Source organism: Manis javanica, chromosome 12, assembly GCF_040802235.1.
Source record: "Manis javanica isolate MJ-LG chromosome 12, MJ_LKY, whole genome shotgun sequence".
In the NCBI taxonomy this organism is placed as follows: Eukaryota; Metazoa; Chordata; class Mammalia; order Pholidota; family Manidae; genus Manis; species Manis javanica.
The window spans coordinates 66,030,924-66,049,156 of NC_133167.1; positions in this window are offsets into that span (position 1 = coordinate 66,030,924).

The window sequence follows — 18,233 nt, forward strand, 5'->3', positions numbered from 1 at the left end:
GAGTCAGGCCCAGGCAGCTGCGGAGGTGGCTCTTTGTGGCTGCTGTAGGTGTGGCTGCTCTCAGGCTGCTGCTCCACTATGGCAGGGCTGCACTGGAGGGAGAATGGGCAGGAGGCTGTTTATCACTATGAGGGTCCTCAGAGCTGTGCTGCTGCCCAGGGTGTTGGGGTGCCCAGATTTCCCCGGGATTCCCAACTGCTGGGCTGCTTCCATCCAGCTGTGAGGTCCCTGTCCTTTTAAATCTATCAAAAAACACTCGATTTTCTTTTGTCCCAGGGGCGCCAACTGCGGGAACAGCTCGCAGGTTTTACTGTCCCGTTTCCACAGTACCAGCACCCCATGCACTGTGTATCTGTACTCCTGTGCGGATGGCCAGGGCTCGGTGTTTAGCAGTCCTGGGCTTCCTCTTCCTCCCTGCTCTGACTCCTCTCCTGCTGGGAGCTGGGTTGGGAGGTGCTGAGGTCCTGCTGGGTGGTGGCTTGTATCTTACCCCCTTCATGAGGCACTGGGTTCTTGCAGGTGTGGATGTAGTCTGGCTGTTGTACTGTATCTTCTGGTCTCTCTTTTAAGGACAATCGTGTTTGTTGTGTTTTCAAAAATATATATGGTTCTGGGAGGAGATTGCCGCTGCCCTACTCGTGCCGCCATCTTGGCTCCTCCTCAAGATTTGCTTTTGTCAATCTCCTTTTTATTATGATTGTGATTGAATCAATATTGTTTTTCTAATGTCACCATCAGTAAATCATAATGTAACTTTTTAACTGAATTTCAGCATTGTGTTAGTTTCTTGTCTGTGCAACAGAAATTATAGGACATGTCTTTTGGTGGATGTAGGTAGGCATTTCTTCTGGAATGCCATGGGATGGCTGTGTCCTGGGTAAGTGGATGTCCATGGCATGCCCCCAGATACCTCCACACCACAGCCACATTCCCATGAGCACCACAGGGGGAAGGAAGAGAGGCTCCTGAACATGAGGACATGTCCCTTAAGTTTCATGTCACTTTACCCCTGACACTGCCCAGAACGTAATCACATGTTCTTAAACAGTTGTAATAGAGGCTTGTTTGTAATTCCAAGAGTCATAATGAACCCAGGAAAATAGCACAATTGACATGAGGCACTTACTGAATGTGTAGTGTAAACATATTGTAGCAGTGGGAACAGTGTGGCACACAGGTGGTCTTGCCTCCTTGTCCTGGAGAGGCTCATCCCCAGGAAGCCTGTTGTCAAAAGGAAGAAAGTAAAAATCTAGGAGAGAGTAGTCTTCTCTCTACTGACACACCCCTTTATTTTCTATTTAGTTGTGAGCCTACGAGAGAAAGGAAAACTGCATTTTTCCATTATAAGGATAAATGATCTCTCATCTGACAGTCTGAAGAGCAAGAGCCATGGCTTCATACCTGTGCCAGGCTGTCCATACTCAGGTTCTGGGAACAATAAAAACAGGGTGTGGACCCACATGACATGAAATGATATAGCAGTAAGTGCACTAAAATATAGGAAATGTAAGCAACATATTTGATAAACTGTAAGATCATTCTTGTGCAGGGCCAGTTTTTTTTTTGAAAAAAAAGTACTTATTATGTTATTACTCATATCATCCTAAACTAATTTTACAATGAGGAAGTGTAGATTTAAAAAAAAAACATATTGCTGAAGAAATTTTGCTAGTGCCCAAAATATACCACAGTAATAGTGTTTCACTGATAACTTTGTTTCTTCTATTTGTTGGAAGAACCTTTTGTATTGACAGTTCTACTGCTGTTCCCAAATGACTAAGATAGTACATTAATAATATGATACATCTCCTTTATATAAATGGTAAAATTTTAAAGGGATATGTGTTAGGACTAAGGACAAAATTATCAAAACTACCCAAATATATTTAATTTGACTTAATTACCAAAACTACAAGGAGTTTTCCCAGAGCTACCTTTATGTCCTTGTTTCTAAGGCTGTATATGATGGGGTTTACTGATGGAGGAACCACTGTGTAAAATACAGGCAAAACCATGTCTTCAACAGACTTCAATTCAGAGGCTGGCTTCAGGTAGGCCATGGCACCTGTTGAAAGAAACACAGTCACAACAACCAGATGAGGGAGGCAGGTGGAGAGGGCTTTGAACCTGCCCTCGAGGGAGGAGGTTCTGAAGACAGCAGAGAAGATGTGCACATATCAGAGATAAAACAAGCTAGTGAGATACTTGCACCAAATGCAGTCACTGATGCTTCATTTGTGTTGATTTTGGACTCTGAGATCAAAATAATCTGAGGGATATCACAGAAAAAATGATGGATTTTATGGGAACTAAAATTATGGAAAATGTTGCTGCTGTGTGCATGGCTCCATTGATCCCTGAGGTGACATATGAAGCCACCACCATCTGTGCACAGGCCCCCCTGGTCATGATGGTCTCATAGTGCAGTGGACAGCAGATGGCCACATAGCAGTCATAGGGCATCACTGTGAGCATGGCCTGTTCAGCAGCACCAAAACTCACAAAGAACAGCAGCTGGAACACACATCCATGGAAGGATATTTTGTTTCTGTTCACCAGGGAGTTGAAAGTAAATTTAGGAACAGTATGTCAGAAATATAGCAGAGGTCTATGAGTGATAGGTTCTTCAGGAAGAAGTACATGGGTTTGTGAAGCTGAGGATCCACCGTAATGAGCATGATGATGAGTCCATTTCCTAACAGGGCTGCCAGGTAAGCCATGAGGGACAGGACACCATGGAGGGTTTGCATCTTAATATCATCAGAAAATCCCAGGAGGAGGAACTCAGTGACCCCTGTATAGTTGATCATTTCATCCAATGATGTGGTCCCCAGGAGTGAACAGTGTACTGTAAATAAACATATACAATAAAGAAAATGTTACCTAGTAGTGTTGATGGACATGTGAATTATCTGTAGTGACCATTTCACATTGTGCAGTGTGTGTGTGTGTGTGTGTGTGTGTGTGTGTGTCTATAGCTTCTATTTGCTCTTACTAGTTATAGACATTTGTCAAGTTACTAAAACAATGTGTACCTGTTTCATCATTTTCTAGCAGGATGGTTCTAAATTAATAATATATACATTTAGAAGTTTTTGAAAGACTTTAAAAGGACACAAAATGAGAAGTGAACAAGTAGAACTACATCAAACTTAAAAGCTTCTGTACAGCAAAGGACAACATCAGCAGAACAGAAAGACATCCAACAGTTTGGGAGATTATATTCATAAACAATTTATCTAATAAAGAGTTAATATTCAAAATATCCAAAGAACTCATTTGCCTCAACATCCAACAAACAAATAATTTGATTAAAAAATGGGCAGAGGACCTGAACAGACACTTCTCCAAAGAAGAAATAAATGGCCAACAGGCACATGAAAAGGACCACATGGCTAATCCTCAGGGAAATGCAAATCAAAGCCACAATGAACTATCACCTCACACCAGTTAGAATGGCCACTATCCAAAACAAGAAATAACAAATGCTGGCAAGGATGTGGAGAAAGGGGAACCCTCCTTTGTTACACTGTTGGTGGAAATGTAAATTGGTGCAACTACTGTGGAAAGCAGTATGGAGATTTCTCAAAAAACTAAAAATAGAAGCACCATTTGGCCTAGTAATTCTACTCCTAGGAATTTACCTGAAGAAAACAAAATCTCCGACTCAAGAAGATATGTGCACCCCTATGTTTATTGGTGCACTATTTGCAATCGCCAGTATGGAAGGGACCTAAGTGTTCATCAGTACATTAATGGATAAAGAAAAGGTGGTACATATACACAATTGAATATTATTCAGGCAGAAAAGGGAAGAAATCCTGCCATTTTTAACAACATAGATGGATCTAGAGGGTATTATTTATGCTCAGTGATATAAGCCATACAGAGAAAGAGAGATGCCATATCATTTCCCTTAAATGTGAACTATAAAAACTAAGAAAAACAGACTTGAATTAAAGATGGCAGTGTGAGAGGAGAGACAGAGGCTCCCTCCTAAAACTGGATACAATTAGAAAATTTAATTGGTGCAACTAATCCTGAGAGGGCAACAGGAAAGAGGATGCGTCAGACTGCACACACCTGGAGAAAAGAGCATACCTCAGTGAATGGGGTAATGTACCAAAGCTGTGGCTCCACGGGACAAAAGCCCCTCCCCCACCCCAGTTCACCAGTGGGAGGAAGAGAAATGGAGCAGGGAGGGAGTGGAAGGCTTGGGACTGCTGAATACCGAGCTCTGGAAATCTGCGCTGGGAGCACAAACCTACATTTCATGGTGCTTTCATGAGACTGGCATGACTACCAGGTTGGAAAGTTAATACAGGCAGAGTTCCTGGGGAGACTGGGATTCCAGATGCTGGTAGAAAGCAGGGATCCATATCTGGCTGCTCTGGGGCAAAAAATTATACCTCTGTGACCAGCCCACTGACTCAGGCAGTGGAGACAGGCACAGGAGCCAGGAGGCAGGGAACAGATCTTTCCTACCCCCAGTACTGCTCCCCTGCGACCCTCGACATTGCTTCAGAGGCTCAGAAGCTCCAGAAGAGTGCTTCTGGACACTAGAGGGCACCATATACAAACATGAAACGCCAAAGGAACCTTGTCCAGAGTAAAATTGTTAATGCAACTCCCAAGAAAGATTTAAATGATATGGAACTCGTGACTCTTCCTGAAAGGGAGTTCAAAATAAAAATAATCAACATCCTAATGGAAGTACGGAAAGACATCCAGGAACTCAGGAATGAATTCAGGTCTGAGACCCAATCCTTGAAAAGCATGATGGAGGGTATTAAAAGCAGTTTGGATATGGTGGAGAAGACAATAAATGAAATAGAAACTAGAGAAGAGGAGTAAAAAGAAGCTGAGGCACAGAGAGAAAAAAGGATCTCTAAAAATGAGAGAATATTGAGAGAACTGTGTCACCAATCCAAGCGGAACAATATTCGCATTATAGGGGTACCAGAAGAAGAAGAGAGAAAAAAAAGGGATAGAAAGTGCCTTTGAGGAGGTAGTTGCTGAAAACTTCCCCAATCTGGGGAAGGAGATAGTCTCTCAGGCCATGGAGATCCACAGATACCCCTACACAAGGGACCCAAGGAAGACAACAGCAAGACACATAGTAATTAAAATGGGAAAGCACAAGGATAAGGACAGACTGTTAAAAGCAGCCAGAGGTAGAAATAAGATCACATACAAAGGAAAGCCCATCAGAATAACAACAGACTTCTCAGCAGAAACCTTACAGGCCAGAAGGGAGTGGCATGATGTATTTAATGCCATGAAGCAGAAGGGCCTGGAACCAAGATTACTTTATCCAGAGAGATTATCCTTTAAATTTGAAGGAGGGATTAAACAATTTCCAGATAAGCAAAATCTGAGAGAGTTTACCTCCCACAAACCATCTCTGCAGTCTATTCTGGATGGACTGCTATAGATGGAAGTGTTCCTAGGGTTGGATACCTGTCACCAGAGGTAGTAAACTCATCATAGGGGGGTGGAGCAGCTGATTACCAGGCAAATGCAAAATTAAATTGACTATTCCCAAAGCCAATCAAGGGATAGAGAAAAAGTATAGAATCTGATACCTAATATATAAAGAATGAAGGAGGAAGAAAAAGGAGGAGAAACAGAAAAGAAACCTTAAATTGTGTTTGTAACAGCATACTGAGTTAAGTTAGACTCATAGATAGTAAGGAAAGTAACCTGGAACATTTGGTAGCCAGGAATCTAAAACCTGAAATGGCAATAAGTACATACCTATCAATAATCACACTAAATAAATCACACTAAATAATCACACTAAATGGACTGAATACACCAATGAAAAGACATAGAGTCACTGAATGGATAAAAACACATGACCCATCCATATGCTGCTTACAAGAGACTCACTTCAAACCCAAAGACATGCACAGACTAAAAATCAAGGAATGGAAAAAGATATTTCATGCAAACTATAGGGAGATAAAAGCAGGAGTTCCAGTACTAGTATCAGACAAAATGAAGAAAGTAACATGAGATAAAGAAGGAAATTACATAATGATGAAGGGCTCAGTCCAACAAGAGGATATAACCATTATAAATATATATGCACCCAATACAGGAGCACCAGCATATGTGAAACAAATACTAACAGAACTAAAGGGGGAAATAGACTGCAATGCATTCATTTTAGGAGACTTCAACACACCATTCACTCCAAAGAACAGATCCACCAGACAGCAAATAAGTAAGGACACAGAGGCACTGAACAACACACTAGAACAGATGGACCTAATAGACATCTATAGAACTCTATACCCAAAACCAACAGGATACACATTCTTCTCAAGTGCACATGGAACATTCTCCAGAATAGACCACATAATAGGCTACAAAAAGAGCCTCAGTAAATTCAAAAAGATTGAAATTCTACCAACCAACTTTTCAGAACAGAAAGGTACAAAACTAGAAATAAATAGTACCAAGAAAGCAAAAAGGCTCACAAACACATGGAGGCTTAACAACATGCTTCTAAATAGTCAATGGATCAATGACCAAATTAAAATGGAGATCCAGCAATATATGGAAATAAATGACAACAACACAAAGTCCCAACTTCTGTGGGACGCAGTGAAAGCAGTCTTAAGAGGAAAGTATATAACAATCCAGGCATATTTAAAGAAGGAAGAACAAATCCAAATGAATAGTCTAATGTCACAGTTATCAAAATTGGAAAAAGGAGAACAAATGAGGCCTAATGTCAGCAGGATGGACATAATAAAGATCAGAGAAGAAATAAACAAAATTGAGAAGAAGAATAATACAATAGAAAAAAATCAATGAAACCAAAAGCTGCTTCTTTGAGAAAATAAACATAATAGATAAGCCTCTAGCCAGACTTATTAAGAGAAAAAGAGAATCAGCACACATCAACAGAATCAGAGATGAGAAAGGAAACATCATGATGGACCCAACAGAAATACAAAGAATTATTAGAGAGTACTATGAAAACCTATATGCTAAGAAGCTGGAAAACCTAGAAGAAATGGACAACTTCCTGGACAAATACAACCTTCCAAGACTGACCAAGGAAGAAACACAAGATCTAAACAAATCAATGACCAGCAAAAAAATTGAAGCGGTAATCAAAAAACTACCCAAGAAAAAAACCCCTGGGCAAGATGGATTTACCTCGGAATTTTATCAGACATACAGAGAAGACATAATACCCATTCTCCTTATAGTTTTCCAAAAAATAGAAGAGGAGGTAATATTCCCAAACTCATTCTATGAAATCAACATCACCATAATACCAAAACCAGGCAAAGACCCCACCAAAACAGAAAAGTACAGACCAATATCCCTGATTAATGTAGATGCAAAAATACTCAACAAAATATTAGCAAACCTAATTCAAAAATATATCAGAAGGATCATACACCACTACCAAGTGGGTTTCATCCCAGGGATGCAAGGATGGTACAACATTCAAAAATCCATAAACATCATCCACCACCACAACAAAAAGAAAGACAAAAACAACATGATCATCTCCATAGATGCTGAAAAAGCATTCGACAAAATTCAACAACCACTCATGTTAAAATCTCTCAACAAAATGGGTATAGAGGGCAAGTACCTCAACATAATAAAGGCCATATACAATAAACCCATAGCCAACATCATACTGAACAGCGAGAAGCTGAAAGCTTTTCCTCTGAGATCAGGAATAAGGCAGGGATGCCCACTCTCCCCACTGTTATTCAACATAGTACTGGAGGTCCTAGCCACAGCAGTTAGACCAAACCAAGAAATACAAGGAATCCAGATTGGTAAAGAAGAAGTTAAACTGTCACTATTTGCAGATGACATGATATTGTACATAAAAAACCCTAAAGACTCCACTCCAAAACTACTAGAACTGATATCGGAATACAGCAATGTTGCAGGATACAAAATTAACACACAGAAATCTGTGGCCTTCCTGTACACTAACAATAGGCCAATAGAAAGAGAAATCAGGAAAACAATTCCATTCACAATTGCATCAAAAAGAATACAATACCTAGGAATAAACCTTACCAAAGTGAAAGTCCTATGCCCTGACAACAGTAAGTCACTCTTAAGAGAAGTTAAAGAGGATACTAACAAATGGAAACTCATTCCGTGCTCTTGGTTAGGAGGAATTAATATCATCAAAATGGCCATCCTGCCCAAAGCAATATACAGATTTGATGAAATCCCTATCAAATTAGCAACAGCATTCTTCAATGAACTGGAACAAATAGTTCAAAAATTCATATGGAAAAACCAAAGATCCCGAATAGCAAAAGCAATCCTCAGAAAGAAGAATAAAGTGTTGGGGATCTCACTCCCCCACTTCAAGCTCTACTACAAAGCCATAGTAATCAAGATAATTTTGTATTGGCACAAGAACAGAGCCACAGACCAGTGGAACAGATTAGAGACTCCAGACATTAACCCAAACATATATGGTCAACTAATATTCGATAAAGGAACCATGGACATACAATGGGGAAATGACAGTCTCTTCAACAGATGGTGCTGGCAGAACTGGATAGCTACATGTAAGAGAATGAAACTGGATCACTGTCTAACCTTATACACAAAAGGAAATTCAAAATGGATCAAAGACCTGAATGTAAGTCATGAAACCATAAAACTCTTAGAAAAAAACATAGGCAAAAATCTCTTGGATGTGAACATTAGCTACTTCTTCATGAATATATCTCCCCAGGCAAGGAAAACAAAAGCAAAAATGAACAAGTGGGACTATACCAAGCTGAAAAGGTTCTGTACAGCAAAGGACACCATCAATAGAACAAAAAGGTACCCTACAGTATGGGAGAATATTTTCATAAATGACAGATCTGATAAAGGCTTGACATCCAAAATATATAAAGAGCTCACGCTCCTAAACAAACAAAAAGCAAATAATCCAATTAAAAAATGGGCAGAGATGCTGAACAGACAGTTCTCCAAAGAAGAAATTCAGATGGTCAACAGACACATGAAAAGATGCTCCACATCACTAGTAATCAGAGAAATTCAAATTAAAACCACAATGAGATATCACCTCACACCAGTAAGGATGGCCACCATCCAAAAGACAAACAACGACAAATGTTGGCAAGGTTGCGGAGAAAGGGGAACCTTCCTACACTTTTGGTCATAATGTAAATTAGTTCAACCATTGTGGAAAGCAGTATGGAGGTTCTTTAAAATGCTCAAAATAGACTTACCATTTGACCCAGGAATTCCACTTCTAGGAGTTTACCCTAAGGATGCAGCACTCCAGTTTGAAAAAGACAGATGCACCCCTGTGTTTATCGCAGCACTATTTACAATAGTCAAGAAATGGAAGTAACCTAAGTGTCCATCAGTAGATGAATGGATAAAGAAGATGTGGTACATATACACAATGGAATATTATTCAGCCATAAGAAGAAAACAAACCCTACCATTTGCAACAACATGGATGGAGCTAGAGGGTATTATGCTCAGTGAAATAAGCCAAGCAGACAAAGACAAATACCAAATGATTTCACTCATCTGTGGTGTATAAGAACAAAAGAAAAAGTGAATGAACAAAACAGCAGCAAAATCACAGAACCCAAGAATGGACTATCAGTTACCAAAGGGAAAGAGACTGGGGAGAATGGGAGGGTAGGGAGGAATAAGGGCAGGGAAGAAGAAAGGGGTATTATGGTTAGCATGTATAATGTTGGGGGCGGGGGAAAGGGGAGGGCTTTGCAACACAGAGAAGACAAGTAGTGATTCTACAGTGTCTTGCTATGCTGATGGACAGTGACTGTAATGGGATTTTTGAGGGGGACTTGGGGTAGGGGAGAGCCTAGTAAACATAATGTTCTTCAAAAAAAAGTTAATCAATTATTTTTTAAAAACTAAGCAAAACAAAAGGAACAAAGGAGTACTAGATTCATAGACACTGAGAAGAGGCTGGTGGTTACAGTGCGGGATGGGGTGAGGTGGGTGGTGGGGGAGGGAGAGGGGGATAAAGAAGCACAATAATCAATGACAATATAAATTTGTCACAGCATGGAGAATATAGTCAATGATTCTGTAACATGTTCCTAAGTTGATAATAATGACAATAGAGCGGGGTGAGGATTTAATTATATGGGTAACAGTTGTACCACTGTGTTGTGTATTTGAAACCAATATAAAATTGTATATCAACAATATTTCAATAAAAAATTATTTAGCAATGGTGATGTTCATCACCACATTGGTTGTTGAAGATATTGAAGTTGTTGTTTATTAATAATTGTAATCAGAACAACAAGCAAGAGAGTAAAGTCCCAACACTATTTTAATCTCAGAGATGAAGAAGTAAGACACAGAGGGGCTGACAGAACTCTTTCTCCACCCCAGGGTCAAGGGTCATAATCAGTTTCTGGCAGATATATTATTGGGCAGTGGTTTCTATGTCTTCATGCCTGCCTGTTTTCTGCAAAGATACACAGCATAGAGAATTCCTGTCCAGAAGTATGGAATGGAGATAGTTTAGAAAACCATAAAAAGTTAGTTCTTTTAACCCAATGTTATTTACAGTTAATTGGAAAATAAAACCAGACCATTTTATTGTTGCTAACAGCTTCATCTCAGTAGTTCCTTCCATTATCAATGGATGGAATGGGTTGTTTATATGTGTGCAGCTTGTGCACTTAAACATTGGTGAGTGAAGGGGAAAATGAGGATAATATTGTCTCACTTAGTGGCTTGTCTAAAATTGGCCAGATTTTTTAAGTAAGCATTTATTATCAGTTACACAGTATTCATACATTTTTAGAATAATTTCTTCCTTGTTCATTTGCTTACTTCAGCCTGGGTCTAAATGGCAATGACCCACCACCTATAGTTTCAGCTGTTTCCTAACCTGTGGGAATTCTAACTCAAAATTCCAGGAGTCAACAAAATGTACACTTTCTCTTTCTAGTCATTGTTTAAATACCACCAAACATGAAAGACACAGTTCCTGGATTTGTTTAATTTCTGTGCTTTAATTCTTAGATGTATAATACAGAAAATTCTTTCTCACCTCTAAATTGTTTAATGAACTCTGAATACTAAGGGACTCATTCTAAGAAACAGAATCCATGTACTTAGGGCTGGAAACATGTCTGGTTCACCCTGACTATATTTGTGGATTTCCAAATCTGACTAAACCTGGATTTCATGTTTGTGCAAATCAGAAAATGAAACTCAGTATCCCAGTAAGACATGTCCTTGTATCTATTGTGACTTAGAAACCACTGTACTACATTTGAAGGCATAACACTCATCTGTTGATGCAGAATTTGCCAAAGATAACGGGTGGGCCTTTCCCAGGTCAGGCAACTCCCACTTTGTCCAGTCTACTTCTGTGCAACACTACCTGATCCAGGACATGTGAGGGTTGAGAAATGAAAAATCTGTTGTCCTATTTGTGGACCTGGGACACTGTTTATCTTGGTGATAGATTGATATGCTGAGTCATCCCTACATAAAACACTGTTTTAGTTTCCACATTTCAATTCTACACATCAAACTAATTCCAGTGTAATAAGCTCACAATTGCCCATTTCTGACAAGGATAAGGCATAGTCCTTTAATGGAAGTAATAACATAAAACAGATATATAAAATGTGATGTGAATACATGTGGCAGATAATTTATTTTATAAGGAAATACAGGAAGAGTGAGTTTGTCTCTCCAAAACTCCTATTTTAGAGAGCCCAGGACAAATGCATAATGAAAGAGAAACACATTTTTTTCTGTTATAATTTTGATAACCACTGCTTTTGACATTTGTTCATTCATGATTGGCAAGAGCTTGCGAATCACTGCACCTTCTTGTTTACAGAATGTTCTGCAGGATTAATTTACACATAACTAAGAAATATTCTTATATTTTGAATTATAACACTAATGTATAATGCATACTAACTTTCTCATAATTTAAATTCAAAATATTGTCAGAATTTATTTGTAACCATTAATTTGGAAGAGGATTTTTAAGAGTGTGTATGTGGGCAGAAGTACCAAATGCTGAAAGTTGCTGTAGGATATAAAAGAAGATATTTTGATTTTAGTTTACTATAAAATTTATTATTTGACAGGAAAAATTTGCAATTGCTTAGTACATGTCAATTAGTTGATTATAATTTGATGAAATGATTTTATCTATATCACATTCCTAATTCTACTTTTCTGTTTGTGTGCATATGTGTGTATGTGGTCATGCATGCATATTTGTAAGTCTGTGTTTTCCCTTATGCTCATACTGTTTTTAAGTCCAGAATTTTTCTCTTAATTTTGTCTGAGACAAAATACTTGAAATTTTCAATAAAATTAATTTTAGAGAAAATACAGGTTTTATATGAGTCTATATACCTAAAGGTGAAAGTATCACACTTACCCATTTAATTGTATAGTATGTGAGTCATATAATTCTTTTTTCTATCATAGTTAAGGAGTATTTTGTTGTCCCCAAAGTGCTAAACAAGTGTTACTCAGATGTTGACTGTGCATTGAGCTCTGAAATTCTGGGTTGTAAGAGATTACTTCATTGTAGTGAGTTCACAAGTGCCTTGATCTCTCCAATCTTCATAGATTCTCTTCCTTCAGGAAGCTTTGTTCTCATCTATTGTCATAGAAGCAAGTAGCAGGCTTCACACTGCCTCAGGACTGGGGCAGCTTAGAGTTATCCTCTCAGTGAGGGAAGAACCACTTCAAAGTTCTTTAAGGAAAAGGTGAATTATTGCAGCTCTGAGGCTGTGATGCGTCCTAGGGAACACCCACGGGAGGAAGAGATGAGACAGGAGAGACCAGCATAGGTGGCTGTAGTTTTGGGACCTGGAAATTTCAACAGATTTTCAACAATTTACCCCTGGGTATATTTCAGCGTAAAGTATTTTCTTCATGATACTGACTGTGGAGGTGGGAACATACTCTACAAAACCAGGACAATATGAAGCTCAGAAATCTGCAAGAGATTTCCCAAGAAATCCCTGATGCTTAGCTACCTAATTAATCATTTAATTACCTTAAGTGGAAAACTTACCTATGAGGCATTATAAAATACATCTTGTCTACAACAATTTTTATAAATAAATTTAAATATTAATTCTTTAATATATTTCTGCATCTATGCTTGCACATACATGTATACTAAGTGAATATCCACAATATGTGGACTATACTAAATAGTTGAGTTATGCTAATTTCTGCCTCCATGGTACCTGCTTCTTTGGTTTTATATTAAAAATGTTATTGTCTGGGGGGTGTCTTTAAAATTCCCTTTATATTTCAGTAACACATATTATGATTTTTAAACTAGAATCTAGTGCGTAGATACAGCTTGCTTTGAAAGTCTAGCAAGATTAACATTGGTGTAATGTAACGATTAATTTCATGTAATTTTTATTTCCTCCTGCTGAAGTACTTTTTTACCTGTTTTGTTGTTTTATATTTTTATTAAAATGATGAAAAATAAAAATAATAATTGCAAATATAACGTGTGTAGGAATTGCTTAAAATATTGTAAAAATCACGTAAGTAACATAAAATTAAATTCCAGACACATTATTTTGAGGAAGAAATGCACTGTTTAGATACCCAGAGGCAGCTTCACAAAGTGTAGGAATATGATCTGAACATATCAGATATGCAACTACTCTAAGGAGGATGAAGACATGGAGAAATAATTGGAAAAATCCAGTTGTTACCTTTGCTTTTGGTGTTAAGGACAGAAAAAAAAATCATTAAGACAGGTGTCAATGAGTTCATTAAAAATATTTTCTTCTAGAATTTTTAGGATTTTGTGTTTTACATTCAAGTCTTGAAATAACTGACTTAAATTTTATGTAAGATGTAACATAGTGGTCCATTTTCATTCTAGTGCATATGGCTGTCCACTTTTCCCACAATAATTTATGGAAGAAACTGTCCTTTCCCTATGCATTTATTTGGCTTATTTGTAAATTAACCATCCTGTATGTGTTTATTTCCAGGCTCCCTACTTTGTCCACAGATACATGTATCTCATTTTAGGATAATACCATACTGTTTTAATTACAATAATTTTGTAGTATAGTTTGCAACGAGGGATCGTTATATCTCTAAATGTGTCCTTCTTTTTCAAGAATTCTTTAGCAATCTGGGTTCATTTGGGTTCCCTACAAATTTTAGGATTGTTTGTATATTTTTATAAAGCATTCCATTAGAATTTTGATAGTAATTGTATTTAATCCATACATACTGTTAATGGTCTGGACATCTTAATGATATTAGATTCAATTAATTAGCATGAAATATCATTACAGTTATCTGTGTCCCTTCAAATTTCTTTCCTCAATGTCTTTTAGTTTTCAGTATATAGGTCATTCACATTGGTTAAATTTTTTAAATTTTTATTGTTTTCAGTTGCAAATGAATGTTTCCTTAATTGCTAATTATAATAGCTTTGATCAATGTATGGAAACACAACTGATTTCTGTATATTAGTATTGTATCCTGTAAATTAAATTTATTTACTTTTTAGTTCTAATAGTTTTCTGGTGGTATATTTAGGCTTTCCTATATAAAGTATCATGTCATTTTCAATGAGTGAAAGTTGTATTTCTTTTCCAAGTTGGATGTTATTTATTTATTTTTCTTGCCTAATTGCTGTGGCTAGGAAATTCAATGCTGTGTGGAATAAAAGTGGTAATAATGGTAATTTTTGTTTTATTTAATATTTTAGAGGGAAAGCTTTGGGCTTTTTATTCATTGCTGATGTGATGTTAACACTGGGTTTATATACATGGCCTTCATTATGTTTGATTATTTTCCCTTTATAATCATTTTGCTGAGTTTTTGTCATAGACTGATGTGTAATTTTGATGAACATTTTTTTCTGCATCTATTGAGATGATGGTGTGATTTTTATCCTTCATTCTGTTAATGTGGTATATTAATGTGATTGATTTACAATTATCATGCCATCTGTGAATCCTATTTAATTGGGGTTGTGTAGGACCATTCAAATAGACTGACTTCAGTTTGCTAATATTTATTGAGTCTTATTACATTTGTGTTCATCAGGAATATTGGCTTTTAATTTTCTTCATGTCTTTGATTTTAATAGGGTAATCCTGGCTATGTAAAATTAGTTTGGAAGTGTTCTTTCCTTTTAAATTTTTTAGGACTGTTTTGAGAAGGATAGTACTGACACTTCTTTCAATGTTTGGTAGAAATCACCTGTGAAGATAAGCAGGCCCATGATTTTGTTTTTTAATGTTTTTAGAATTTTTTGTTCAGTTTCATTATTGTAATCAACATATTTTTATTTTCTCTTTCTTCAGAAATCAATCTTTAAAGTTTTTATGGATCTAAGAATTTAATATGTCTTCTACTTTTTCCAATTTTTGGCATAAAATTTTTCCTAGTAATTTCTCTGATCCTTTGCATTTTTGTCATGTCATTTATAACTACCACTTTTTCATTTCTAATTGTGTTTATTTGGGCCCTTTCTCTCTTGTTCTCTTTCTCTCTTTTGGATTTTACTGTCTGGATGATTGCATATGTTCATCATTCAAATAACTTGTTAGGACAGTGATCTTTTCTAATGGTTTTTGCTATTTAATTTATTTCTACTCTGATCTTTATTATATCCTTCCTTGTACTAACTTTGGGATTTACCTTGTCTGTAGTTTACATGTAAAGATTGACTCTTTTTCCAACTGTTTTTTAGGTTTTGAGGTAAGCAGGCATTGCTATGAATTTCCTTCATAGAATTGCTTTGCTGCTTCCTATAGGTTTTAGAAAGTTTTACTCCCATTTTTACTTGTCCCAAGGTATTTTTTAATGTCCTTCTTGATTTCCATATTGGCCCATTGGCTGTTTAATAGCACACACTGTTTAGTCTCCTTGTGTTATGTTTTTCCAGTTTTCTTTTGGATTTAATTTACTTCCATCCTGTTGTGGTAGTAAAAGATGCTGATATGATTTCAGTCATCTTGAATATATCATACTTGGTTTGTTGCCTAACATGGGACCTATTCAGGAGGATATACTATGTGCAGTTGTAAAGAAGTGTTTTCTTTAGTTTGGTTGAAGTGCTTTGTGTATAGCTATTAAGACCATCTAATCTAATTTCTTTTAAGCCAACATTTACTTACTTTTTTGATATTATGTCTGGATGATCTACCCACTCACGAAAGTGAGGTACTAATATCCCCTACTATTATGTTACTGTCAATTTTTTCTTTTATATCTATGATACTGCTTTGTGTACATAGATGCTCTTATACTGGGGGCACAGAGATTGACAAGTGTTATTCCCTGCATTTGGATTATACCTTTTCCACTTTGTCATGTCTTTCTATGTCTTCTGATACAGTATTTGTTTTAAAGTATTTTGTCTTGCCTACATATTGCTATTCCAGCTTTATTTCGTTTTCCAAGTGCCATTTATTAAAAGAGACTATTTCCCTTTTGTATACTCTTACCTCCTTTGTTATATTAATTGACCATATAGGTGTGTGTTTATTTCTGTGTTCTTTATTCTGTCCCACTGATCTATGTATCCATCCTTATCCAGCACCATACTGTTTTGATTACTGTAGCTCTGTAGGAGAGTTTGAAATCAGGCAGCATGATGCCCCCAGATTTTTTCTTTTTGTTCAAGATTGCTTTGGTTGTTCACTGTCATGTGTGAGTTTAGCAAATTTTAGAATTGCTTCCTCTAATTCTGTGAAAATGACATTGTTATTTTAATGTTCATTGGTTTGAATCTGTAGATTGTTTTAGGCAGTGTGTACATTTTAACAATTTGAATTCTTGTCTGTGACATGGAATATCTTTTTATTTGTTTATATCTTCTTTAATTTCTTTCATCAGTGTCATAGTTTTGAGAGCGCAAGTCTTTCACCTCCTTGGTTAGTTTCATGTCTAGATATTTTATTACATTTGATACAATTCTAAAAGAAATTGTTTCTTCATTTCTCATTCTGGTTGTTTTTTTATTATTATATAGGAGTGCAAGAGTTTTCTGTATATTGATTTTGAATCCTGTGACATTACTGAACACATTTATTAGTTCTAATTTTTTGTAGAGTGTTTAGTGCTGTCCATAGTATCATATCATCCACCAATAGTGACAGTTTTATTTCTTCATTTTATTCTTTTCCTTGTCTGGTTGTTCTGGCTAGGACGTTTAGTACTATAGTGAAAGAAAGTTATGAGAGTGTATGTCCTTGTCTTCTTACCTATATAAGAGGAAGATATTCTATGTTTTTGCATTGCATATGATATTAACAGTGGTTTTCTCATACGGATTTTATTGTATTGCTGTATGTTCCTTCTATGTATATGTTTTTGAGATTTTTTTATCATGAATTTTGGGATTTTCAAATGTTTTTTCAGTTTCTATTGACATGATCATGTGTTTTTATCCTACCTTTGATTAATATGGTGTATTTCATTGGTTGACTTATGGATATTGATCTCTCATGGATCTATGTAGAAAATTAAGCTCACTTGGTCATGGTGAATGATAATTTTGATGTATTTAAAATTTTTTGCTATTATTTTGTTGAGGATTTCTATATCTTTGTTGGGGATATTGGTCTGTAATTTTCTTTTTTTGTACTGTCTTTTTCTGGCTTGGGTAGTGCTGGCCTTGTGGAATGAGTTTGGAAGTATTCCTTTTCTATTTTTGGAAATTGTTTCAGAAGGATAAGTATTATCTCTTCATTAAATAGTTCATTAAATATCTCTTCATTAAATAAATTCCATATGCTCCTGGAATTCTTTGTGGGCAGTTTTTGGAATACCAATTCATATGTGTTACTAGCATTCAGTCTGTTTAGATATTCTATTTCTTCTTGAGTCAGTCCTGGAAGACTGATGTTTCTAGCAATTTAACCACTTCTTGAAGTTGTCCAATTTATTGGCATATAAGATTTCATAGAATCCTCTTATAATCCTTTGAATTTCTGTGCTGTCAATTGTATCTTCTCTTTCATTTTTGATTTTACTTATTTGAGTCCTCTCTTAATTCTTGATGACTGCAGCAAAAACCTTATAAATTTCCTATCAGAGAACCAGTTTTTAGTTTCATTGATTTTTATATTTTGTCTTAGTCTTTTTCATTTATTTCTGCTCTGATATTTATGTGTGCCTCCTTTTATATATTTTGTTCCTCCTATTTGGATGCATAGAAATTTACAATTGTTGTATCCTCT